This window comes from Corvus kubaryi, unplaced genomic scaffold (genome assembly GCF_017639235.1).
Source record: "Corvus kubaryi isolate FWS band 111438036 unplaced genomic scaffold, C.kubaryi_AGA036_p1.0 124, whole genome shotgun sequence".
NCBI lineage: Eukaryota > Metazoa > Chordata > Aves > Passeriformes > Corvidae > Corvus > Corvus kubaryi.
In genome coordinates this window covers 2,343,996-2,371,169 of record NW_024580659.1, presented here as the reverse complement: position 1 = coordinate 2,371,169, position 27,174 = coordinate 2,343,996, and the positions used below count along the sequence as shown (strand labels likewise).

General features: G+C 48.9%; 1 long non-coding RNA gene across 1 annotated transcript in view; it reads left to right on the top strand.

Annotated features, from left to right (window-relative positions):
* The first annotated feature begins 13,215 nt into the window (after nt 1–13,215).
* The window catches only part of LOC121660313, a 36,866-nt gene continuing 22,907 nt past the window's right edge, over nt 13,216–27,174 (top strand). Inside the window, exons 1-3 of the long non-coding RNA XR_006014597.1 lie at nt 13,216–13,623; nt 14,702–16,136; nt 20,058–20,151. This is a non-coding gene — a long non-coding RNA (uncharacterized LOC121660313). The remainder of the gene's footprint in view (nt 13,624–14,701; nt 16,137–20,057; nt 20,152–27,174) is intronic.

The window sequence follows — 27,174 nt, the reverse complement described above, 5'->3', positions numbered from 1 at the left end:
TTGCCAGGAAGGCAGCTAATGTTGCATCTGGTCAAAGGATGAGCCAAAATGAAACTGTGGCAGCCTGAAGTGGCCATGTCCCCTACAATGTGAGTGGGTGAAGGGAAGGCCAGCCTGTGCTTCTCAAACAGTGTTACACTGTGGTGTCATTAGCAGGCTAGGCAGCAAGGCTAAGGATTAGTCCTTTGAAGTTCCCAGCCCTCTCCCCACTCTGCTGTCTTGTGCTTGGGGCTGTTTGAGGCCAAACAGTGTCTCTGTGCATGCAAGGAGCTGTCATGCTGTCATGAGCTAGTTAGAACTGACAGATAATGCTTGATTTTACATTATAACCCATTTTCCCCCCCCCCACGCCGATTGTACATGTCTCTTCATGCCCAGGCTGTGTCATTTCCGTTTGTTTCCACTTCTTACATCTCTCTTTGGCGGGGCTCTGTTCCTCCCCGCCTGCTGAGCACACTGAGGTTTCGGCTGTGCCCGGAGCTGTGCAGACTTGCAGTGCTGTGATCCCGAGCTCGCTCCTCGCCAGGCACAGGGGAAGGGATGGCACAGGCTGGGTTGGGTGGCACCGGGCCGAGCAGGATGCGAAGCCAACAGCTTGCCACTGCTCCCATAGTAGGTGTGGCATGATTAACAGCAAAGGTCTAAGAACAAATGAGTAATCTCCCTTTCAGTCCCAGCAATTTTGTCTTTCATTATTAAAAAAAAAATAAATTTAAATCCCTTTCTGCTCCATTGCTGCATCCTGAAGGCCACTAAATGTCCCTTTACTGGAACCAGATAATCTTTAAGGTTACTTCGAACCCAAAGCATTCTAGGATTCTATATAGCCTTGTCACCAGTGTGGCTCCAGCTGAATCCAAACCCCTCCCTGTGCTCACAAGCGTTGTGCATAAGACAGCAGGGATGCCCTGAGGTGCCATCAGACACGGAGACTGATGTCCTTGTGATGAAAGGGGGAGATTGATGCTCAGTTCAAATCCCCTGAGCCCCAGTCAAGAGCTTTTAAATATCTGACCACTCTTTGTTCCCTGCTCTGGAAAAGCAGCAAAGCACTTGTCCAGTTTTAAACACACCAGTAGTTTTGCTGTTGATTGGCAAAGCCTGTGACCACCAGATGCATTCATTTTAAGGTGTCCCAATTTAAAGAACATAAAAATAAAACTTATTCCATTTAAATAATGTGGTAAGTCACTTAAATCTTCCAGGAGTAAAGGCCAAGCTGTACAGCTTATGTTAAAAGAAAGGACTGTAAAAGTGCAAGGGTTTTTTTTCCTTCAGGAAAAAAACCCCACCATTTTCAGATTGCCATGACAAGTTTTTATGTATTTATCTTTTCCTTCCCCATTGATTTGTTGGAGATAACTAATAAGCTGGTAAGGGTGATTATAATAGTTCCAAAAATAAGACTCAGAGAGATTCCCTGCAGCCTGCATCCGACAGGTCTTGTCACTTGGATGCATTTGTGAAAAGCTGGTTTGTCTCTCAGATGACAGATGCTTTGATGAGCTAATCATCTCATTTCCGTGAACTGCACATCTGTAAAAACAAAAGGGGATGAGACTCGAACAAGTGACTAAGCCCTGTTCTTGTTTGCTTTGTTTCGTTGCTATTATTTGAGCAGAGCTGCCGTGCCCCACGCCAGCTGACAGGTGACGTGACACGTGCTATTTTGAGCAGATGACTCCTCTCTGGGGTTCTGCTCACCACAAAGCCCACAAGAGGCTTTTTTGCCCGCACCACTGGTGGTCTCTGACACCCCAGGAGCACCCAGCCTTGGCTCAGCCAGCCTCTCACCTCATGAATGTGTTGCTCCAGCTTAGGAGGCAGATGGAAAGGGCAAAGCTGAGGAGGTGACAGCGATGCAGAAGATCCTGGGGTGCTCTTCTCCATTTCCTGCACCAATGGCCTGTGTTCACCCCCCTGCTGGATCTCCACAAAGGCCACAAGCAGCAAGAGGATCCTCCTTGTGCTCGACACGGGCAGAGCAAATGCTGGCCAGGGGACAGGGGTCAAGACCCTGCCACAACTTTTCTTCCAGGGCCATCAGTTTTGTGGGGTCACCTGCTCCATCCAGCAGGCAGTAGCTCTCTCGTGCATGTTAGCTTGGGCAGAAGCTGGATGCTAAACAGGTGGTTTCCTGCCTTTGTTACTGCCAAGCCATGGTTTCCCGTTATTTTTTCAGTGTTTGTGCTCAGCAGCCAGCAAGGCACAAAGATGAGCCACTTCTCTGAGGTTTTCTGTACATTTTCTGTACTTTTTCTTTACATTGTGGCACCTTTAAGCTGAAGCACCAAGGGTTCCCAGTTCCCACAGACTGCAGAGGAGCTAGGGACAGTTCAGTGGCTCAGTCCTGATGCTGAAAGTCCTCCCATCCATCCTGTGCACCAAACCCTACAGCCCATGTGTTCATTCTGGAGAAGGGTCCAACAACGAAATTTAGTGTGTGGTAACTAATCTGCCTTTGCTGTCCACCTCTAGTTAATTTAGATGAAATTTGCTGTATGTACCTTACCAGGTTTTCCTGGTTTTTCTCTTTAACTTTGTGGTCCTAGGTTTCATTCCCTTGTTTCAGTGTTTTCTGGATTAATTTTATAGCAAAATTAATTGTAACTATGTCAATCCACCCATATGATTATCTGAATCAGGAAGTTTGTTTTTTCTTCAGTTTTTTTTGTGCAATAGAGCTGTGATGAAGGAGGAGCAGATAAAGATCCTTGAGGGAGGGATATGCCCAGCTACTGAGGCTGCAAATCCTCAGAAGTTTGTTTCCTTTTTCCAGTTCAAACATGAATTTAGGAGAAGGACACATTGTATATCCCCCACCTCCGCCTGTCCAGAGCCATTTATTTCAAAGCAAGAAGGTTTTTGCTCTGAAGTGGAAGTTTAAAAGGAAATTATCAGGTACTTTCTAAACCAGTTTTGCATCTTTGTTACTGCTTTATCTGGAGTAATTTGAAATGCTGGGGGTGGAATGCCTTTTGATGGAATGCCAGCAGAAAAGTAAAGCCCATCTTTAACCCTTGGGCTCCTCTTGTCATAGCTTTGTACCTTAGGATCATGTTCTGTGGACTGTAAAACTTCCTTGCACTTCCCTGGCAGATGTGAGAGGAATTCAGGATGTGTGTCTTTGCCTGACAGTGGACACAGAGCTCTGAGGGTGTTTTTGCAGGGCCGGGGTGGTGTGAAGGGAGCTGGCAGAGCTGATGGGGTTCAGTGTGTGGGGCTGTGGCCATTCTCTCCCTGCTCTGTCTTTGCTGGTGCTTTGGGCTGTGTTTTCTTTTGGTGGGGGTTGCAGAGGAGCAAGAGGAGAGAGAGCTGCCCTTACTGAGGTGTTTCCAGGCTGAAAATTCAGCACTTATGCATTAGCCAAGTTTCCTGGGATGGGATGCTGGTGCAGGGCTATCCCTATCCACAAAAATGAGAGGCACTGTGAACAACCAGCCTCGTTGAGTCTCTTCCCTCCATGTTCATGCATCAGCCTGGAACATGGTTCAGTGATGCCTTTTTCTAAGCAAGTAGCTCCTGTTCTTTTCTTTCTTTTTTTCCTTTTTTCTTCTTTTGTCTTAGTTAAATGTATCGACATCAGTGCATGGAAACTACACCATGGGCTAATGCTTCTGCCAAGCAAGAGTTAAAGCATGGCCATTCCCCTTTTCCATTTCCTTACCAACAGCTTCAGACTTCAGCATCTATCAAAATAGATGCTGGAGCCAAAAGCTAACAAAGGTGGAAATGATCTCTGCAGGGCAGGCTGCTGTTTCCTGTGATCTGGTCTTAGGCCAAGCAGATACGGCTCCAGCTGCAGCCCCTGCTTGTGCTGGAGATGTTTGCAAAGAGCTGCCACTGTACCCAAGGCTGGAGCAGCCCAGGGAACTGTCTGTGCAACACAAAAACAAAACAAAGCCAGGAAAGAGCAGATGTCCTACCTAGAAGTGTGGGCTTGGACTGAATATGCGTAAAAGGATGTTATGGTTGGGGGTTGTAAGGGTCACCTGTCCCTTGGGAACCAGCTTTAGCTTACAGAGGAGTATGGTGGGGAGACAAAAGTCTGGAGGAGCAAGAGTTTGGTGGAGCTACATCTGAGTTGCAGAAATGCAGGGAAAGGCGGCTACTTCTGATCCTTGAGGCATATGATGGGGGAATGCTGGCCCCTGGAATCCCATTTAAGGACAGTGGAAGCTACACCAAAAGCGTTGGGAAACAGGCTGTGAATGAAAAGGGTGTGTGATTCCATCGGGCACTTTGAGGCTTGTGAAGGGAGCTTACCTAAGTCAATTAGCAGTACTCATGTGCCCTGGTATGCAGGAACTAGCAGCACTGAGGCTTTTAAAGCCAAATCTGATACAGTTTTGAGCACTCCTGGAAATAGGAAGGTGTGCAGGTCTCCTTTGAAAGTGCTTCATGCTGGAATATTAACCCAGTTTTTACAGAGCTGCCAACACACGTAGCTCCACCAGTAGAGAAGGAGGAGAGGTTATACCAGTTATAAGAATGGTGTACAGACATCCAGCAAATTTTAAATCAGGCTCATCTTGACTTATTTAAAGTTGATTAAGCAAAGGCTGGTGTTGAACCACAGTAAACCTCTCTCAAAGAAAGGAAGCAATACAAATTAATCCAGTAGGCAATTAGCTGGATCTAGAATACCCAGGTTGAGTCTTTGCCTGTCCAGGTTTCTATTAGGTTTCCTTTTGCATTTCAGACTTTCTCTCTATTATTTCCTCTGTACCTATGAAGTCATTTTAGATACCTGTTCTTTAGTGGTTTGGTTTTTTTCTGTGGACATTTAATGTAAGAATCATTAGCCCCCTACCCACTAAAGCTTGTGCTCAAATCCTTCTCCATGCTCACTCCTCACAGCTCTATACCATGGTGTGCTCTCTGCTCAAGACAGCTTGGGAAGCACTGGAGGTTAGAAATTCAAGCTCTGTACATACAGGTTTTTGCACTGAGAGAAGAGAAGCAGAGTCCAGAGCACCTGAAGGACAGGTATAAGTTACCGGTGTCATTGCATCTGAGAAGGGTTTGGTATTGACAGAAGTTTACTTATGGCTCTTGCCCTAATGCAGTTAAGATCTCCTTGAGTTTGAAAAGTGCTTTGAGATCTTAGGATGGATTGGTCTTTTTAGAAAGACAAAGCATTACTATATTCACCTTCTTTTTCAAACCTTTTATTGTAATTGCTCTCTGCGAGCACCAAATTCACAGAAAAAAAATGTATAAAGCATTAAAAAGTCATTGCTGTCTGTCTCCTTTCCCCCACAGATTGCTGAAGTTTCTCAATTTTGTACTCAGTTTCCATCACTGGGGAGACACATACATCAAGCCAATAGGATCCATAAATATTCTTAATCTCACTTTGCTGGCAATTTTTTCTTGCTTTAACACAAATGGGATCCCAATTCGTATGAGGAGCCACACTTCTGCCTGGCTGCCTTGGCAGCAATGCCCCCCCCCCCCCCCAAATGAGCCACACTTATTTCATGTTTACATGCTCCTTAGACTTTGAAACCCTTCAAGGGCACCCCAAAACACACCCTCAGTTTCTACCAGTTTGCAGGCACTGCAGGAAATACTGGAGGCTGTTCAGAACAACAGCCTCAAGGCAGAGATTGGGGTGTATTGGAGACTCATCTGGCAGCACCAAAAAATGGAAACACTGTGATTTAGGAGGGTTTCTCAAGCACAGTGGGCGTGGGCTGGTGGGCTGGCAGCGTTGTGACGGCTGAAGCAAGTGGGATCAGCCAGAATTGAGCTGCAGCTCCCGGTTCAGAGCGGGGCTGTTGCCTCACTGCGCTATCCAAAGGTGTGCTCTGTGCGTGGCGGAACATGTCACCCTCATTAAGCTTCCCAACGTCACGCAGATCTGGAGCTGCTGATTTGCTTCTGGGACCACTGCCATGCCTCGGGGTGCCTGACGGGAGGATTATTTTTGTTCTTTGCAGAAGACACAGTTTTCCAAATGGATCATAAAAAGAAAAATGTGCTCGTAGGTGTGGAAAGAGCAAATGCTTTTGCATTTGACTGCACTGTGCTTTTTCTGGTTTCTCTGCTCCTTGGAAGCAAACGGGGGCTGTCACCAGGATTTTAAATTCTGTGTCCTTGTGGACTGGCTCTGTCCACATAACTGCAGTGAGGACTGTGATTTTGAGGGGAAGGCAGTCGAAGCAGTGTATGGTGACCCACAAAACAGAACTTCTTAGACACCCTCTGCTCCCTCAGCCAAGTTTTGCCTTTTACATTTTCCTGGGTCGTTTTGGTTCGGAAGCATTCATGCTCTCACACACCCCAGGGGGTGTCTAGAACTCCATTGGGGCAGCAGCTGCTCCAGATTTGAAGCTCATTTCATCTGTTCTCAGGGAGATGCTGGTGACCCATTCTGCAACATTCTGGGGCAGCCTGATGTGCCATGTCCTGCCCACAGCTCTCCCATTACCTGCTCTTTCTCTACTCTGTGTTACCAGAGACCCTCCTGGACCCATCCGTGCCTGTCCTGGAGGTTGCCTCTGGTGCATGTTTTTTTTCCACGCCTCTGGCTTTTAGCTTGGGTTTCTCCAGGTCCTTCCCATGAAGTCCTTGGCAGCTCCTTATACACTGATTTTGGAGGATTGTGGCCCTGGTTTTCTGCACTGTAATGTTTGGATCCTTTGGAGATTTGTTTGTTAGTTGCTCCCTATGGCTGGCCTGCTCTCCTATACCAGCACGCTTCTCCTCAGCCACCAAATGTGTTGGTGTGTCATGAAATCCTTCCCCTGACTCATCCTTCTGATCCTTTTAAACTGCCCACTCCAAAAGCACATTGTAGGCTGGGATGAGGAGCTCACCCGGGCATGAACTGTGCTGGTGCCTTTATCCAAGCCTCCCCAAAGCTTCTGGAAAGGAGATAGTGGAGACTGGGACATTAGTTTGTGTCTTGTCTGGATGCTGAATCAAAGAGGCCTTTACCTTCACATGCTGGAAGGCAGGTTTGGCTGCGAGAGTGTCTGGGCAAATGAGTCTGATGGTCAGACACTATTCTCTGCTGCTGGTGTTCTGGATAGGATGATATCTCCTCTTTTGTTCAGTGCTTTCAAAAAGCTCCTTTTTGTGAGGTCAACAAAAACAATTTTACGTGTGCATTTTTAAGACAGTAGAGAAGAAGGAACCGGTGGGGCTGCAAGTGGGGATGTCCCTCCCATCACAAGCTGGGTCCTCACCAGGTACCGTGGAGGCTGAACTTGCACACAGTGAATGGCCAGAAGGAAATCAATGATATCCACAGCCTCTGCCACTGGATATGCAGAGTTATCAAAACTTTCCTGCTGTTAAAACCCCATGGAAATGGAAACAGCAGCTTCAGACAATTTTTTCACTCCATCATTTCATTTACCAACCATCTGAGCCCTGGTTGCAGGGTCTGTCTCTGGAGTAACCTTCCTGGGTGGGTGGATATTGTCTCTTTTCCTTGTAAATTCTTCATGGCACTGTTGATCTCCTGACTTAAATTTTTGGTGCAGTTAAGGAAAGCAGTGTCATCAAACTGTCTGTGCAGGAAAGTGATGATCAGTGACAGCCTGAATGTGTCACATCAGCAACTTCCTACGAGGCACTCGCTACCTCCACAGAAGTTATTTGCAGATAGTTTTAGTTACTCTTTGACTTGCCCGAAGGGGAAAGAGTTGCTCAAAAATTGAAGAGGTCGGTGGGGCCTGCAGAGATTGCCTCTTATTTCTGGATGGTCTTGGGAGGTTGTGCTTTCCCAGCCTGTAAAAAGGAGGATATTCCTACCTGAAGGAAGTGGGAGGTGTGTTGAGATGTGCAGCAGGGGTGTGGCAGAGAGAAAGGTCAACAGGCCTGGTGCTCTGCAGTGAACCCAAACCATATGGGGCAGGGATTGAACAGAGCTGCCACTCCTGGAGAGGGCAGGACACAGCTGAGGTTCTCCTTGCTCCAAAGTGAAGTCAAAGGGGAATTCCAGCAGGCAGCCATCACTGGGAAACAACACAGTGCCTGCAGAGGGGCCTGAGTGCTGCTGCTGTGCACAGAGCATCACTGACACCCTGCAAGTTCAGTTTCCAAAGTGGGCGCTGACACTTGTCTCTTCCTCTTGGGGCTGGTCTGGGAGCAGGACTCTCCCAAGCCTGGTGTCAAGAGGGTGGCAGTGGTTGCACATGGGCTTGTGTCAGGTGGGAGACATAAGTGGCAAAGGAGCATTGCAGAGAAACATTATTACTGGTAGCTGTGTTTGTGTGTCTGTTTATTTTATTTAGCCTCCAGACAATGTATGTGACTTTTTTTTTTTTTCATTTTAAATACTATTTGAGCCCAGCTTCAAAGTGACCTCCTGAGGTAATAGTTCAGATAATTCCTGGCAGAGAACAACTTTTGAGTAAAAGCTGGAGCCCCATAATGAGGCCGTGAAACACAAAGCCATCACTCCATTTTCCCCAGGTACCTGTGTGCCTGGAATACATCCTCCTTATCCTCCTTTGTTTGAACTCTAGAATGGGCGACAGAGTTATTAATTAAAACTGTGGCATGCACAAGGTTTGGAAAGGGAACAAGAAATGCAAAAGCAGTGATTTCCTCCTCCTCCTCCTCTCCCTCCCCTGCAACTTATTCTATTCTTAGATTTCCATGTGATATCTTGTCCTGCAAATAAAAAACCCCAACCCACCTCCCCCATCCAGACTTATTTTGAGGAGATGCTTGGGAACACCTTTTGCTTTGAACTGAATCCTTGCTTTATTTCCTGGGTATGAAGGCAGCAGCAGGGACCTGCCCACCTGTTCCTTGGATCAGGGCTATTGGCACTTTGCAAACACAAAAAGACATGTAGGCCATAAATCCCTGCTCTGGGGATATGATAAAGTTCACAGAAACACCCTTTTCTTTGGGTTCACAGCCCTTTTTGAGTCAGTGGTGGCCACTTATGTTGCCTCCATCTAGGTCAGGCTCCTGAAGTGGAAAGATGTGAAGCAAATTATCGGCCAAATCAAGGATCCAGTGCTGTCATCTCCTCTAGCCAACAGCTCAGGGCCCATTATCCAGCCTGGCAACCTCCAGTGCTCTGCATCCCACAGAAAACCTTCTTTGTATCATCTCTGTAACCTTCTTGTTGATGCTCCCCATTGCTAAAGAAAACTGCTCTCCTTTACTGGCCTGGGTGCTGCAAGGAAAAGTTCATTGTCTGGGGGGATGTCATTTTAAAAAATTAATGCATTAAAAATGTTTCCTTCCTCTACAATAATGATAATCTTAATTTTTGAGCTTCCTGCAGTGGAACATTTTCTTAATTGAATTCCTAGTACATTGAACATCTCTAAAAAGCATGAATGGCAATTTCATCTTGCTGGCTGCATTCTCCTAAGGGACACTCTTTGGGGACCGTTTATGACACAAAGACCTTTTTTCCCTCTCAGGCCAAGGTTTTAACTGCAGCCTTTGCTCACCAGCCAGCATCAGGCCTTGTTCTCAGTGTGGTGGGTCCTTTGTTGGAGGTGAGCTCCTGTGTCTGTCCCAGGGTACAGGTGCAGCTCTGCAAGAGCTACATCACCACGGGGCTGCCTCCCCAGCAGGTTCAGCAACCTTCTCCTGCTTATACGAGCACAAACTCTGCCAAGGCTTGCTTGCACCAGACAATTTTTGCACCATTCCCTTGCCCCGCGTGTCCTGACGCTGGCAGGACTCCTGATGGGGGGCCCGCTCCACCACGCTCTCCATCCCAAAGTGCCTCCAGAGACATCTCTGGTTCTTTGTAGGTGCTTAGGAGCTTTGCAGGGGTAGTAAAAGTGTCTTTGGTGGTGGTATGGTTGCCTTATCTCATTGGAAACAAGAGGAATGGGAAGAGAGGGGAAAGCAAAGGGAGGATGGGAATGTGCAGAGCTCCCCAAGAGATCGTGCGCCGTGCTGGGTCATCTCCTATGGCAGAGGTCTTTCCCAGGATTACCTTGTAATTGTACTTTGTGCCTCTCATTTTGTGACTTGCCAGGCAAGACTATGGATGAAGCATTTTCATTTGAAAAGTTATTCCTTAGATCTGGCAAAAAGATGACAAATTTGGGGGGGAGGGAGAACCAGAAAGAGTACTGGGAAATAATCTCTTCACAGGAGGTCTGAATTCCTTCCTCTGCTCTGAAGGTCAGTGTCTATCCCAAGCCCAGCTGCACCACAGCTCCAGCAGAACATCTCTCCTTTGGCATCCAGCTTCATTATGGTTCCTGTTATCTCTTGCCTCCCAGGACAACTGTACTGCCCTGGGCTGCTCACGAGGGAATGGAGCCCCACAAGCAAACCTCTTGAGGCAGGGGAGAGTCCTGGTGAAAAGATGTTAGTGTGCAATGAGAAGATACCTATCTCAAAATCACTCTGCAGTCTTCCCCTGTGATCCATTTTAAGTGTGGCAGCAGGCAGGTCAGTCCTGCTGGTTAACAGAGAACAGTTTTTTACTCCTAAAAAAATGATTGAGTGCAGCTGTTTAGAAAGAAACCACTGATTATCTACATTTCACACCAGCTCTATGAGCCTAAGTGTGTGCAAGGACACCTTGAACTCCCAGGGCTCAATATATCTGCCATTAGAAGAAGTTGTACCAGGGACTGACTTGACCATTTCACTCCTCAGTGGTGATTTTGCAGAAAACGCACTGTACTGAAGATCTTTTCCATTTGGATTAGCACAGGAATGCTCTTCCAAAACACTGAGCACACATGGTATTTTTAACTTAAAATGGCTGCTCAAAATACAAGGAAGAGTGTAGCTAATTAAGCCCCTGATCACTTAAAATTAGAGCATGTGGCTCAGGGAACACAGCCCAAATCAGTGAGAGCACAGCACTCTGCTAAAGGCATCTCTAAAACCAGGTGCTATGGAGTGGAAGAAAGGTCTGGAGACTTTTCAGCTCCGATCTACAGAACAAAACTGTGCCCTTTTGTGGTAATTTTAATATTTTTCTAGTGATTTTGATTTGCTATGGAGAAGAAATAAGAGATAACAAACACCAAATCGTCTACAGCTTCAGTGTTATATTTTCCAGCTGCCCCCCTTTTCTCTGGTCACCTGTACGGAGTGCAAGACACATTCTACTCAGTGCCAGAGCAGACCAAAAGCTCTCAGCATGTTTTATGTATGTTCAGTTAGGAACTTAAATTTAAAAATGTACAGAGAGGTGGTGACTGCAGCTCTGCCATGTCCTTCTGACAGTGGCCTGTAAGAAAAGCTAAGTAACCTGTTATGGGTGTCAGAGGAATAAATCTCTTATCTCAAAGAGATAAGAGATCCATAAAGGATTGATGATTCAAGCCCTGCTCTCAGACAGGTTATTTTTTCTACAAAATGTAAATGTTTTATCAGCATCAGAACATCCCATGGACTTACTGAGCCTATAAGAAGCCCCAGGTTATCAGCCACAGCTTCTCACATTAAAGGGAAAGCTGAAAAAGAGTCTTCTCAGTGTCACAGGCTGGGGTCCTACAATTAAAAGAAGGGAAAAAAAAAGAAAGGAAAACACATTTAAAAAAACGTCTACAGCTGAGAATTTTCAGAGAGTGACCAAACCCCTTGCAACCAGAGAAAGAGACTGACATGACTCTTAACTCCAGTTCTCTGGCTCAGACCCTAAACAGTTGAGGTCAAATTATTAATAGAGAAGGTGAGTGACAGATTCCAGATTCTCAAGTCAGGCTGCCTCCTGACATTTTCTGTCTGCAAAAATAAGTAGCCTTTCTCTACCTCTAACAAAAATCTCTTCCCTGGCTCTCCTTGACAGTTTCCTCTCCTGTCTCCACCTCCAGAGATGTCTGAACAGTATAATTTCCTTTTATTTTTAGCCATCTTTCATAATTGAAAGCATCTCTGTGTCAAATAGAAAACATTCCCATGAATTCCTCAGAAGGCACTTAGAGCAAGCAATTGATGAGAATGAAATATTTAATGGGGCTTTATACCCGTGAATTTGGTGACACCAGTGTATCTCAGCAGCAAAATTTTCATGATATCAGGACGGATGGGCACGAGGCTTTCATCTCCTCGGCTTCAATGGTGCTTCTCTTTTGGGGTCAGCCCTGGATCCGGCCTGAGGGGTGTGTGAGCCAGTAGCGGGCAAGCTTTGGGGAGCAGTGGCTGCTCCTGACCCCAGAGCTTCCAGTTCCTCCTACTGAGGACCCAAAACTGCTGCCTGGGGCAAAGCTGATGTTTCTTACTTGGCAGAGCACACAGGGTGACTGCAACGCTCTCCAGAGATCCAGCCACATCCACAGGCAGTTATTCATCTCATCTCAGAGCCATTTGGAATCAGATCCAGAGCCCAACCAGCCCCCTTTCTTCTCTTGCAAAGTAGCCAGAGCAGATGCCTCTGGAAAAAGATGACACAGGAGCTCCTTCAGGTCTCCTGCATACATGCTGCCCACACAAGTTTGCACCCAGGATCTTTCTGAGGCATCGTTTTTGCCTTTGTATTTAATAGTCTTTGAAGGAATTTCATCCCTGGATTAGCTCACCTCTTCTCAGACCTGTTCTGTGCTGCCATTTTGATGCTCAGGGACACAGACACTGCTCCTGCTCATCCTTAGCAGCTCAGCTGGATTTTGCCTTGACCTGAAGAGATGCAGCAAGAGCAATTCAAAGAAAGTGGAAGAGCAGAAACAGCCCCTCCACGGCCCACAGTGAGGCAGGAGTTGATTCAGTTTAATGTAGCTACTAAAACTGACCCTGAGGATCCAAGGTTTTAATTGCACCCACTCCACGAATCAAGCTCTCTCTAATCAAACTCTCTTGTTGTGACTCACCCCTAGCCCAAAGCCAACTGCTGTGGAAATAGAGAGACAAACTTCAGTTCTTTCTGCCCTTTCTCCCTCCCTAACCAGCCAATAACATCTCCTTCCTATGTGCCCCTTTCTAGGCTGCCTCCCCTCACCCCCCCTGTGTCACCGCTCTGTCCCCTGCCACCTCCCAGGTGGCTCATGCATTTCCCAGCATCCTGGGGGGAAAGGGTACAAAGAACCCTGTTTTGTCCTTAAAATTAAGGAGGTCCCTACGTGGGTATCAGCCTTGGTGGGGGGTGTCTCCTGTGCTGCTTGTGTCAGCCCCTCGTGGTTGTCGGCTGCTAAAGCTGTCAAGGAGCGTTTTCAGCACACTGCATCCGTTTGGGAACCATAACACCACTGGAATTTATGAATCATAATGAATCACGTTGCCAGGGACAGGGAGGATTATCCGTGTGTGATCTAATAACTCCCTGGCGTTTAATCACCTGTGGTAGGTTCTGAGCACGTTGCATGACAAGTAACAGAACTGACCTTTTAAGGTGAAACCACAAGAAGGTGTTTCTCTCACAGGTCTTTCCTCACCTGGCTTGTTTAGAGCATCCCTGTGAGCAGCAGGATGTCCTGGCCCAGCGGGAGCAGGAGGGATTGTTTTCCCTTAAGTGTTGTCACACCTCAGAGGAATTTCCCACTGGGATTTCTACAGAGGTTTCAACATCAAGGGAAGGAACTGAGTCTGAATTTTGCATGAGGCTGTTTTTGCAAGGTGTCCATAGACACCCAGAAGCCAACGTGGTCTCCCAAGAATCCTGGAAAGGTTCTGCCATCTCAGAGGAGACATCACTGGGCCTGACCCGTGACTGTACCTACTGTGTGTGTGCAGGTGAGTTGTGTGGGGTCAGAGCTGCCGAACTCCTGCCATTTGTGCATCCTTCATTCACTCCTACCCCCAAGCCAAGGGAAACACTTTTCTACTCTGAAGAGCTGCCTCTGCCAAGAAAATATGAATACTGAAGATAACGAAGATGCCCCTTGCCTGGCCGTGGCAGTCCCTTCCTGATGCCCCCCCAGCAGCACAGCAGCTGAGGTGGGTGCCACCAGCACAACATTCTCAACAGCCTCTTGTGCTAAGCTTAGCTTACTCAACACAGTTACATCTGCTGTGTGAGCACAATTGCATTTAATCGCTGAGATAAATTTTAAAGTAATTGCCTGGGTAACATTCACCCTTCCAGGGCTGTTTGTGGATGAGCAGGGCTTTTCTGGGTAACCCCACGCTCTGCCCAGGCACTGGCAGCAACTTTCCTAGACAGCCAAAGCACAGCTCCTGCTCTCGAACGCTTTCCCCATGGCCCTTGGAGTGGTTTCAAGTGAAGAGCAAAACGGCGACATTTTAAACGTTGCCTCCCACACAGTGTCTCTCTTCAGCCTCCGTCGCCACTTGCTGTGGGTTCAGAAGTCTCTGGTGGATCAGTCCACCCCCGGAAAACTGTGGGTTTGCCAAAATAGAAGCATTTTTGCAGAAGGCAGTCATTTGGATGAATGTTTTGCCAGCACACATCTCAGGGACTTGCAATTTGTTTCGGCATTTTGTGTTTTTATTTTATTTTGGATTTAGTTGTCTTGTAGGCAATACTACCAAAACAAAATATTTTAATGTTTGTAAATAATTTTGGTGGGAAGGGTGGGGGGAAAACCGTGATTTTCAAATACATTTTGAAATGCCAAGATTCCCTACCCAGCAGTAGTCTCATTTTGCTCTCAGCTCATGGTATCAGCTCTGGTTACATAGAAGTTAATGCCACTGGGAAAGGACCTTAATGTCTTTCCCACTAATATGCTTTACTTTCAGGATGGTGAATTATTTAAAATGCTTTCTATGGCTTTAGTCTGCCCCAAGTCACAATCTCATATTTCGTTAATGTCAGTCTCATAATCGATTATTCCTTTTCTGGTAGCAGATGGCATCTCCTGTCAAGGACCAAGGTGCAGTTGATACCTTCCTGGTGGTGATGGAGAACAGGGCAGATGGAGTCTGCTGTGATGCACCAGCTCAGCCAAAGCTGGGGATGTCCATGACCTTCACGGCCCAGGGCGAGTAGGAGGAGAGCAAAGCCAACAGCTGAGCAGAGAATTACAGCGGCCAAGTGAAGCCGACACTGGGGTTGGTGGACCCTAGAGAGAAAGCATGGGACAAAACAGGAAAAGCCCTTTCAAGACAATGGGAGGCATTTGAATTTGAAATGCCTTGGTAAATGCTGCTTTCTGGCACCTGGGAAAACTGCTCAGTAGTCATAGCAGGAAAAATGAGTGAGGAATAATGTGTCCAGTGGAAATTCCTGCAGATCTTGGCTCAGCAGAGCATAATTGGAGACTGGAGCCTGCTTGGGACACTGGAGCTGCCACCTCCACCCTTGCAAGAAGTGGGATCTTGGATGACCACAAGTGGTGAGCTTGGGTGTCATTAAAATGCAACTCCTGCAGCAGCTCAGAGCCCAGAGCTCCCTGCTGAGCAGTTTCATCATGCTGCTAACTTAGAGGGAAGGTGCCACCTACTAAGTCACCCAAGCCACTTCCTGCAGCACCTGTTTTTAGCTCACATCTCCTATCCCAATAGTGGCCAGACCCACGTGGAAAGTGCTGGATCTGCAGCACCTGTTGCCGTTGGGCTGGATTCAGGAGGAGTAACACACAGAGGGAGTAATGCCTGTGCCCTGGCCATGGGCAGAACCAGAGCATGGCCCTGTTCCACAGTGGAATGCACTTCTCCAGCACTTGGCCAAGCCTAATGGATGACCACTGCTCCTGGATGTGGACTGGAAGACAGGCAGAGACATCTCGTGGGCTGGCTGGAGCCTTCAGCGGGGAGGAGGACTATGACCCTCCCAGCTGCCTGCTCGCTCCTCAGCTTTCTCTTTCTCAAGGGCTTCAGGAAGCTGCAGAGATTCTGAGATTTTTCTTTTCCCCTTTCTTGAAAGTGTGGCTAAAAATAAAGGGAGTGTTGAAACCAAGCCCAGCCCAGAAAGCAGAGTGTGTAGGTGTGATGCAAACCAACACCTGGGGCTGTGAAGCATCCTGGGGGAGCTGGCACCCATCTGGCAGAAATGTTCTCTCTTTCTACTCACTCCTTCTTTGGCACCTTGTCAAAGAGCACACGAGATGCTGAACCTTAAGTAATCTTGTTTGAAAATGACCTAAGCATGTTGTTGTGGTTATGAGGAGAAGAGAACAACAGTTTTCATTTGCAAAACTATCTGGGACCCCTGAGATACTGCTGTTCTCTCTGGTTTTATTTCCTGGCTGAAGGTTTCTAGAGGTGGATGGTAGAAAACGGTGATGGCAGATACTACTTTGAGGTGGTGGACCAGGATCCTTCTGAGGTTTGGCCCCTGGCAGGTACAAATAGAGCAGCAGACAACATGCAGTGCATGGCAGTGAGTTCTTGGACAGAGTCCAATGGAAAGGAGCTCCTTCAAGTGTCATAAAACCATGGAGCTTCAGCTTAGAACCTGTAAGGAAGGCTGCTGTGTCTCCTTAATTACAGGTTTTCCATGGCTGCACAAGGTGGACATGCCAGCCCCACCAGTGCCCCCTCACTCACACCCTCCCAGCAAGCATGTGGTCAGGTCTTGGGGGTGTGATGGGGAGAGGTCTCCCCTGAAAATGGGGCATTTGTAGGGCCTTTGTACAGCGAATCAAGTAATGAAACAGTGTGTGACGCTACCATAGACCCCCAGAAGAGCCATGTCTGCACCCTGCCAGAGCGGAGGGGATTGGGGCAGGGCGGGCATTAATGTGTTAATCCTTACACAGCCTAAGGACTACAGCTACTGTTGGGGTCCCTCCCCTGCCATGGAGCCCTGGGAGAGGGGCCCTGAGGGCACAGACACGGGGCTTCCCTGCCCCTGCTCAGCCTCGTTCCCATGGGTTGGTTTGTGTTCCCTGCGCGGGCAGAAGGACCCTTGGTCCCGTGACTGGAACAGTTCCTGGGCAGAGCTCCGGCCATGCGGCTGGAGAAATAAACATCTCTGAAACATCTAGCAAGAATCTGTCTGTCCATATATATTTCCTTTCCACGGGACTCCTGGTTTGATATATGCGTGTTGCAGGATCCCCACTGCAACAAATGGTGGAGAATTGTGAGCAGAACGATCCCCGATCCCTAAGCGACTGATTTGTGTGAGTAAACCCTGGAAACTTTGGATTCCTCTTCTTGGTTTTGCTTTGCTATTCCGTATCTAAACTATGGAGGAACAGTGGGAAGACTCTTGGCTCTCCGAGCCGCATATGGACATTTATCTTAAACTTAAAACGATTCTTGAACAACGATTTGTAAATTTTAGCTTGATTCAAGCTCAAAAAGAACTGAAACACTTCCTGGCATGGTTGTTTAAGAACTTTTTCTATGTTTCTTGGGATTTAATTCTTACCAAGGGCTTTTGGAAAACCGTTTGGACACAGTTAATATTTGAGTCAAAATATATGCCGATGGAAGAATATTTTCGTGAATATTATTTAGTTACCGAGACTGTTGAGCAATGTCAGCTGTGTCCTGGCGAAGGGAAGCCTGGCGCAGGGACCGTGCGGCCCAGGCCACGTGCGCCGAGCGCTCTCCGAGCAGCAGCGAGGCAGTTCCCGCGTGCGGGCGGAGCCACGCGAGCCGCAGTGTCAGTGGCGGAGCGAGGCGCGGCGGGACCCGGCGGTGCCCGCACGGCGCAGCACAGCGCGTGGTGGAGCGAGCCCCGTGAACGCCCGACCGAGAGGGGCGGCGCGCGGGCGGCAGCTGGCGGCGGTGGCGGTGGAACGGAGCCGTGCCCAGCCGAAACGCGCGCTGGAGCAGGGCGCGGGGGGGTCGTCGCTCGGGGGCCCGGCCGAGACGTGGGTGCAGCACCCGGCATCGGCAGCGAAGCTGCGACCAGAGGAGGCGACGCACGGAGAACTGAGCGGCGCGGCCCGGCCCGGCCCGCGCAGCCCCGAACGCGACCCCGGGAAGAGCGCGCAGGCACCAGCAGCCCCGACAATTCCAACATGGGAGCGACCGAAGGAGAGAGCAAAGACACAGCGAGACAGAAAACAGCAGCCACTCGGAAAAAGGAAAAGATCATAGTAACCAAGATCTTAGGGATAGTAAAATGGTATAATGTTAAGCAAAATTATGGTTTTATAACAAGGTGTGACAACCAGCAAGACATATTCGTGCATAGAACTGCTATTAAAAAGAATAACCCTGAAAAATACATCCCAAGCTTGGGAGATGGAGAGGTGGTGCAATTCAAAATTATACGAGGTAGAAAAGGGTTACAAGCATCGCAGGTCACTGGGCCTGATGGTGTTCCTGTAAAAGGCAGTATATATGCAAAAAATCGTAGTCATGTTAGACAATATCTCCATTGTAAGTCCCCCCTACAGTCTCCCTTTCCTAATCCCACCTTTCCCTTTTACCCTATGTCCTATTACCCCCAGTGTATTCCCAATCCGTTTTTTCATCCATGGTTTCCCTCACAAAACCATGCTTTTGCCAACTGTTTCCCCAAAAATCCCTTTCCAATGCCGAGTGGAGGATGAAAAGGGGGAGGGAAGAAGTTAAACCCTCTCCTGCCTCAGTTTCCCCACAAAGCATGCTCAGAGAGTCCTGTCTCCCTTCTGTCAGCCCTAAGATGTTCCACAGAATCTGTTTGGACATTTAAAGACTCAGGAGGGTAGCTTGTTTTGTTTTGAAACTGTTCTTGTTATGTTTATCCAGTTGTTTTCATTCTCCTTTTATTAAAATAAAACGGGTGAGGTGTTGGGGTCCCTCCCCTGCCATGGAGCCCTGGGAGAGGGGCCCTGAGGGCACAGACACGGGGTTTCCCTGTCCCTGCTCAGCCTCGTTCCCATTGGTTGGTTTGTGTTCCCTGCGCGGGCAGAAGGACCCTTGGTCCCGTGACTGGGACAGTTCCTCAGCAGAGCCCCGGCCATGCGGCTGGAGAAATAAACATCTCTGAAACATCTAGCAAGAATCTGTCTGTCCATATATATTTCCTTTCCACGGGACTCCTGGTTTGATATATGCGTGTTGCAGGATCCCCACTGCAACAAGCTACCATGGATGAAGGGCTGTGGTGGACAAACACAGACTTGATATCATCTTTAATGGAGTGGAGATTGGCATTTGGTACAAGGAGAATTTGCCCCTCTTGTGTTCAGTAAATTGCTTGGCTCTACCGTGATCTTGGAGCAGCTCTGATCCTCCCTTTGAATGGCTGGGAGAGGCCGTGTGCAGCCACACGGATGGGAGAGTTACCCCGGGACACAAAAAGGCCCGGGCTTTGGTGGGTAAAGGTAGCACAGGTGGGACAGTGCACGTACAAATGAGCATTATGAGCTGCACTGGTCTGCAACAGCCCACACAGGGGAACCTCTCAGGTACAGCATCCCAGCTACTGCAGCAACCTGAGAGGCAGGAATTCCCCTCTCCTCCCTGCCTTCTCCATCTCCAATGCTGTTGGCAGGACTGAAAGGTGGCAGGAAAGTACCCTCCAAGCAAGCCGAGCCAGAGAGCCATGAAGGAGGGCTGTGAAATCCAGGTGGGACCCAAATGGGCTGGGCTTCCAGGGACAGTCCAGCTGGTGATGTCTGTGGACACCAGCCAAAGAAAAAGCCCTGAGTGCTGCCAAGACCCCACATTGACCTGCCCTCCCCTCATCCAGTGCCCTGGCTGATGGAAGTGTAGGGCTGGAAGCGGTTTATTCCCCAGCAGCCCTTTCCTGCTTATCGGGAGCCAGTGGTGGGAGCAGGAGCTGCTCTCAGAGAGAGACCCAGCAAATCCTCGGATGAACGCCCGGACCGAGAGCAGTTTCCCAGGGGGATCGGGGTGGATTGGATAATTAATCACAGCTTGTCTGGGGGAGGATGAGGAAGTCTGAATAAAGGTGTTAACAGCTCTTAAAGGCTTTCCTGGTTTGCAGAGGGTGCTGCCTCAAACAGATTATCTGGAAATATTATTAGCTGGAGTGGGAAAGGGTTTTTTCCTCCTCTAGGCTCTTTGCAGCAACCCTAAATCTGCTTGAGCTGTGGAGACAGGTTTTATTGTGCAGGGGGAGGTGGGGGAGAGGTGTTGGCTGTCAGTGGGTCAGCAATTAATTGGTTTATTCCTTTCTCACGGTCATTTTCTAACCAACATCGGCTAAAGCCCCAGTGCCCACTTTGTCCCAGCTCAGCAAACAAGAACCACAGGGATTTGCACTGGGGGGACCCCAGGCCACGAGATTGGCTTTGCAGGGGCTGCTGGGAGGTCCCTTGTCCTGCCAAGCCTCTTTACCTGTTATCTCATCTTAGGAGGAGGATGTGATTAGTGTTTGCTGCCATGGGGTGTCAGCTGAGCGATGAGAACCGTGTGCCAAGAGGAGGAAAGAGCTGCCACGGGTGGATGGTGAGTGAAAGCTGAGGCCTGCCCCTTTTGCTCCAAAGGAAACTTCCCTTCAAATGTCTCTGTGGCCCATTAGTTCAGACAAATGCTCTTGTTCAGCCCTGTGCTACCTTCTCTCCTGGCAGAAGTGACCCTTGGTGAGAGTGGGCTCTCTTCAATCTGCTGCTGCCATCTGGGAAATCATTTCTGATTAATCCAGCTTTACTGAAACGACATTCCTGTTTACCTGTGGCTTTGTTACAATTCTAGAGCCTATCCAGGTCAGAAACAGAGGGTGCCATCAAAGCAGAAGCCTCATGCCCTGCCATCTCCAGCTCAGCCCAGTCTCTGCTAGCAGCTCTGCTGTGGTGGGTGGCAGGGCTGTGCAGGCACAGCTGTGCCAGGCAGTGGGGCTTGCTGTGAGCCCAGTAATTGCTCTGATGGAGCACCTTGAGGTGAGAAATCACCTTTCAGGCCAGAGCAGGGGTAGAGAAAGAGCACAGTCTGAAGCATTTTGATAGTTATAGCTTGGCATCATTTTGGCTGAGAGAAAAGCATAAATTTTGAGTCCTAGAAAGGTGTTGGAGTGGGGACTGTGAAACTGCTGGTGCAGGGTAGTCCCCTCTCTGAGCCTGCCTGGCCTCCACAAGGCCTGCTGGGCAAGTGGGAGAACCCCTCCATGCATAAATTAATTTGAAATTAGATTGTCCACAAGGAACATTCCCTGTTGCAGTGCTCCTACTTCTCTTCCAGCTCTTCCTATATATTTAATAGGAATTAGGCACTCTGAGCAGAGTCCCGTGGGCTGCTTTCTTCGTGGTTGCACTGATTTCCAACAACTAAGTCAGCCCCAAAGAAAGCCCAATGACAGCAGCAGATTTCCAGGTCTCTCTTTTACCTGTACAGGAGACTGTCCCTCTCCCACACGAAGCACAGTGAGCCCAAACCGGATCCCCATCCTCCACTGGGATCAACCTGCAGGGATGATGAGAGAAACAGAGTGAGTGCCCAGCCCTCTCCAGAGCTCAAGTGCAACACCACAGGCTTCACCAAAGGCCTTCAAGCCAGCCCACCTCCCTGCAAATTCTTTGTCCCTTTCTCTTGACTCAGGGCTGGAAATAATGACAGGTACGGAGAATCCATTAAAAAGAACTAAATAACCCTCAGTGCAGCACTGCTGGCTCCATGAGCACTTCTCCAGCTGCTGGGAGACTGCAGCAGCACTCCCTGGAGTGAGCAGACACAGGTGGTGCTGGCATGTGTTTGGAAACAGCCCAGCAGTGAGAGGAGGCTGAAATTTCTGTTTGTTTGGGCCCTTCCCCTCTGCCATGGGACGTCTCACCAAGCTCTGTGGTTTCCAGATAGCCCAATGTCTGTTCCCAGATGGGCAGAGGCTCTGGACTCAGTGATTTGAAGGAAGTGTTGGCAGAGCAGGGAGATAATCTGTTTTCTGAGTTAAAATTGCTTTTTCCTTCCAAATGGTCCTTCAGGATTCACAGAGCTGTTAAGAGCAGAGGGGGATCTGGCTGGGCAGCCTGCAAGGCAGTGGTGGGATGGAGGGGAAGGGAGCAGGCACTGCCTGGGTGGGCACTGGAGACCAGCACATTAACCAGGGGAAGGGAATGTTGGCCAAGGGCTCCAGGGAACCCTGAAAGCTGCACATGTGGTTGCGTAGCTCCCATGGGCTCATACTGAACCCAAGAGCTGTGTCCACACCCAACAAGGCAAGATTTTTCTCCAAGGGCTCCTGGAGAGCACAGAGCAAGCAGGAACCAGGAGAGGGACAGGCTCTTTGATGTTGGACTCGTTACTAGGTTAAGTTAACCCAAAAACAAAGGGTCAGTGTTTCTGGTCTGCAGTGTAAGCCCTGAACTAAGCCAAGCTCTTGCATGTTCAGGCGTTCCTTTCCTTCTTGTAGGATGTTCCTGGTATCACATTTCTCATGGAAATCAGCCATGGTGAGGAGGGTGGCACACTGAACCTGATAGTGCGTGATAAGGCAGATTGATGCTCCAGGAGGACTAACTGGACAACTGGGTTTGTCACAGGCATCTCCAGCCATATTCCCCCTGTGCTCTTCACTTCCCTTCAGCCCTTACCTCTGCAAAGCAAGGTGGACTGTAGCCACTGGCACTGAATGCATGGAGCTGGTGGTCTTGTGCTGCCCACTGCAGTGATAGATGCACATAATGGACACAATGGAGAAGAGACCAGCCACTTGCTCTTGCCTTGAAAAGCCTCCTGTTGCCAGGGAAGGAGCAAGGCTCACACCCCAGCTTATGTGTCATCAGTAACTTCTCCTGCTGTTAAAATTACGTTGTCTCTCTTAATCATAAAAGGCTTCATTTCCCACACTGGAAAATGAATTCAGCACCATTGGCAAAGCTGGGGGCTGGGAAGTTTTAATTACTGTTTGTACAGTGCTCTGGGGTGAATGGTGCTGGAGGCCTGGGAAGGGTTGTATTATATAGTAGCAGTTACTTGTATTTTATTTTATATGTGAGCTCTGAGGTGTTGTCAGCAGCTCCTTCCTGATGGCCCTGCAACGGGGCTTCCTAACACAAGCAGTACAAATCCCCCCGCTCCTGTCACTCCTCCAGTTACTGCTGCTGAGCATCACTGCAGAGTGAAGGGGGGGTCTAAAAGGTCCAGTGCCCACCTACAGCCAAAATAAACTCAGCCAGAGCTTGCCTGTAAATACCCACCTGCTACACAGGAAAGAAGAGCCCTAAAGCTCTCCTCTCACAAGGCCTTTCCCATTAAAACGTCTCTTCCTCAGGCAATTCAGCCACATCCTGCATTAACCTTCCTGCCCCCTCCTTGTTCAGAAGAACATCTCCTTAATTATAATCCATCAAATCCCTCTCTCCTCTACCTGGAAAGAAATGGGATTTGGGGGCAAGGAACAAATATGAAATCATAAGTCTATTTTCATGGGAAAGGAAATCAATCCAGCACCCTGCTGGGAGCCCTGCTTTGCCTAAACCCTGGCAAAATGCAGTAAGAAGTTAAGGCTCTTAGCAGGCGAGCACTCCAAGAGCTCTATTAAGCACAGCTCAGGTCTTTGTGGGCAAGTGTTCCCTCTGCACCCGGCGCTCCACGTTTGGCACAACGGGGCGATTGTGGCCACTGCGGCATCGCACCCTGCCAGGACCCTCTGCTCGGGGGACAGGCTGCTCAGCAGCCCCTCACAGGCCAGTGCTTTGGGAAAAGATTTTGCAGAGGGATAGGAGTGTTTTGATATTGGCAAAGTCCTGGGAAAAGGACACATTAGTTATCAATCAGTGTGTGTGCGCACATGTGCTCAGCTGCAGGTGTGTGATGGTGTCTGGGCTTGTGATGCCATCGTCATGAAAATCAGTGAGGGAATATGATCACTCTGACCTAACATTCTCTAGGGTTTTTGTCCCCCACACTTGTGTTTTGGTGGCACACTTGGTTTGCTGGCAGATACTTCTGAAATATTCCACTGACTACTGCAAAGGACAAAAGTGGAGCTACTTAAAACTTGCCAAAGCTTCCCAAATGTGAAATCCTCTCCAAAAGACATGCCTTCCCTCTCTAGCCATCTGTCACCTGGTGGTTCCTCCTGAGTGGTGGCTCCTGGGATGGTGGGCAGCCCCTTGCTGCCTGTGCCAGGCACAGTGGGCAGGGCACATAGCCCAGGTGAGGCCCCCAGGGTGAGGGCAAAGCCCAAGAGTGACAGCACTGCAGTCACCACCCAGTGGGTGACATGCCAGCACTGCTTCCGAAGTTCTCCTCCCAATCTGGGACAGACAGAAGGCAGCAAGAAGTTAGCTGGGCCTCTTTGCCCCTGATGCTGCTGCTCAGGAGGGTTTCAATTACTGCCAGGTACTTCATGGCTTCTGCCAGGGGGCTGCTGTGGCTTGCCCAGGGCAGGTGGTTGTAGCTCTCATGGGTCACCAGGCCCTGTCACTGAAATCAGGCAAGGAACACATTCACCAGTCCTTCCAGCAGCACCAGAGTGTGCCAGGGTGTGATGGAGCCAGCCCAGCCCCACAGCAGGGAAGGACAGAAAGGCACAAGGGTGACAATCCAACTCACATCCTGCCAGAGCTTCCCCACTGCTGAGCAGGTGTCAGAGGAATGTACTTTGCAAAGTGTTTGTTCAGTTTGGAGTAACTTCTGTTCTCTCCCAGGATATTCTTCTCTTCAGCCTGCCTGGCATAAAGTGGGGAGGGATTCAGTGTGAAGCCACAAAAGCAGTCTTGAGGAAGAAACATATTGCCTTCTGTCTCCCAGCCCAGAGATTCAGAGGGAAGGGGCTGTCCATGGATGTTCCTTCAGGTTCCTTGCATCCTGGGCAAGGCAGCATCCCTGGGTGCTCAGCACTCCCTTTGAGTGAGGTTCTGTTTGAGTTGGCTGCCACTGATCCCAGCCTGTCTTCAGCTCACAGATGCTTTTAACTTTTTGGGGAGGGGTCGGCATGGCCAGAAGCTGCTGAGGACACTGCCATGATTCAATCACATCATGCTCAGGGCTGTGTGTAAACACAGCAGGGAAACCAGGCCACATCTCAGCCCAGCTTGGCTGCCTGCCTCGAGGTCCCCATCACCCAGAATCTGGAGCTCACCTCTTTTTCCATTACCTCTAAGCAGCCGTGGTGAATGTTTCAGTGATATTTCCTAAAAATAAAAGTGTCAACAGAAAGAGCCATTTAATAACATGAGTCTGTGCATCTTTGGGCCCTGAGCAACCAACAAGCTGGGAGGATAAATGCCGAAATAGCCCACGAGTGTGAAGGTAAGAGTCCCTAACTGCCCATGGACCTGCTCTCCCCAGCATCACCTGTGGCAGGAGAGCTGTTTGAGGACTGTTTTCCCTTCCTCCCTAGGCAAATAGCCAGTTCTCTCCAAAAACAGTCCATCTGTCTGTTACCCTGCTTGACAGAAAAGTCTGTATCTGGAAACAAGAAATAAAACTTTTGTGACCCTGCCAAGATTCCTGTACTGTGGTGGTGTAGGGACCAGTTACTGTTCCATCACTCACAGGGGGTGTTAATTTTCTGTTCTGGCTTTCATTGGGAAAGGATATAGGCACCCTGTGTTAGACAAGGCTTTGCTAAGCAGGAATGCATAAACCCAGTTCATAATATCCTTAAATATCACGAGTGGTGTTGGATTCAAAACTCAGGAGGTGTCTTGACAGCAGCACAGGAGAGAAACCAGAGAGCAAATACTTTGTGCAGCCTTTTGGGGAATGAGTGAATGAGCCAGAATGTAAAGGTAACAAAATTAGCTCCTTCTGGCAGTTCAGGAAATGTTAAACCCCTGCAATCCAGGTTTTTGGGGAATAACCCTACTTGGCATTCTTGCCTGCCTTTCTCAGGCCCTCATCTGTGCCCATCAAAATCTTTGGCTGGATCCTTTACAAGAGCTGGGGACAGGAGCTTCTCCCCAGCAGCTGAACACAGATGGTGAATTCTCAAGTAATGAAAGCATTAACCCATGTATGAGCTGCATTAACCCATCTTTTGTGCCCCATCTAAGTTAGCAGGTCTAAAGGGTGTGCTGCATGCTCACGGAGCCCAGCTCAGTACAGGAACAGGGCATCTGAGGACATCAGGAGGACAGTGAAAGCCTTGTCATACAGCCTAAAGTCTCACAGCAAGTGTCTATTAATAAGCCGTGCCCACGCTTCCTCCAGGTATTTACAGTGCCCTTTCTCCCTGTTAGCTTTGAAAACCACAGCTCTGTTCCACAGAGCAAAGTCCTTTTCTTTTAGTGATGCATTTGGTGCCACAAGTGCGTTTGACTGGGGCTGTGTGCTGGTAAAAGCCTGCCTCATTTTGGGAAGTGAGCAGGATTTCCCTTTAAAAATGATCTCTGTCTCCAGATGAACAGTTCCAGCCTGTCCTCCGGGAGCCTCTGCTGTGGAGCCAGTGGCTGGCTGGTTTTAATGCTGGCTGAGGAGGGGAGCCACTGAGCCCACGAAGTAGAGTGGTGACAGCATCAGTCCAGCCAGCAAGGTCACCTCCCCCTGGGCAGGTTATGCCAGGGAAAGAGGGACAGGTGGGGATTCCCAGGTGCTTGGAAGGGGATCTTTGGAGGCTTGCTAGTGTATGGGGACCCCCAAAAACTGTGAAGGGTGGATGGTTTCTTACCCTCGCCCAGGGCAGAGCTCCTTGTGCCACACTGACTCTTGGGCAAATAATAATAAAACTGGCATAGCTGCAAAATGGGGCCCAGCTGACAACTGGGATAAGCCTGGCCTGCGAGTCAGGTTGGGCTAGAAAGGTAAGGAAAAAAGCATTTGCAGCCTAGGGAAACAATAGGAAATGAAATGGGAATTGGGACCTCTGAGTACCTCCACCTTTCCCCAAGGACAGCTCTGGGGGTGTAGAGAGCAGTTCCCAAAATCCAGCGTCTATTATAAGTCAGCTGTACCCTCTGAGAAATGTCTTTTTGCTGTTAGATGTGCAGTTGCTGCTGGAGTGATTCCTTCCTTTCAGCTGGAGCTGGAGACAAAGGACAGAATCATTGGTAATGAGCTATTTATGGAGAAATTGATCTTGATTTGCATCACTAATACAAGGCAAGATGGTGCCATGACTTTCTTTCCATGGTTAAGGACAGCACTCAGAGGAGGCTGAGATCCTTGAGGTCCTGTGAGTGTCAGGAGCACGTTTCAGCATTGCTGGGTTGCAAGAGGAGAACCCAATTTGCCTCACTGGAAAAACAGCCCCGCAGAAACCACAAGAACTCGTCGTTCTGGTCAGGCCCCTGGATTTTGTCAGGATTTTTTGAATACTCCTTCACATTTAAAATTCCCATTGAGCTGTCTTGCAGTTTGCAAGGCAGATTGGGATGGTGCAGGTAAGCTGGCAAGCGGGATTGCCCCAGAGCATCAAACTGTATTCAATTAGCCCCCCGTGCCTGCAGGAACATGGTGCTGGCAGCTCATCACCCCTCCTGGTAAATTAGATATCGCACGGGGGCTTAGTCACACTGGAGAAGTACAAGGCTCTCAACTTGCTGAGACAAATTTCTCCCAGCTTTAATTAGCCGTGAGATGCTGAAGTGCCTG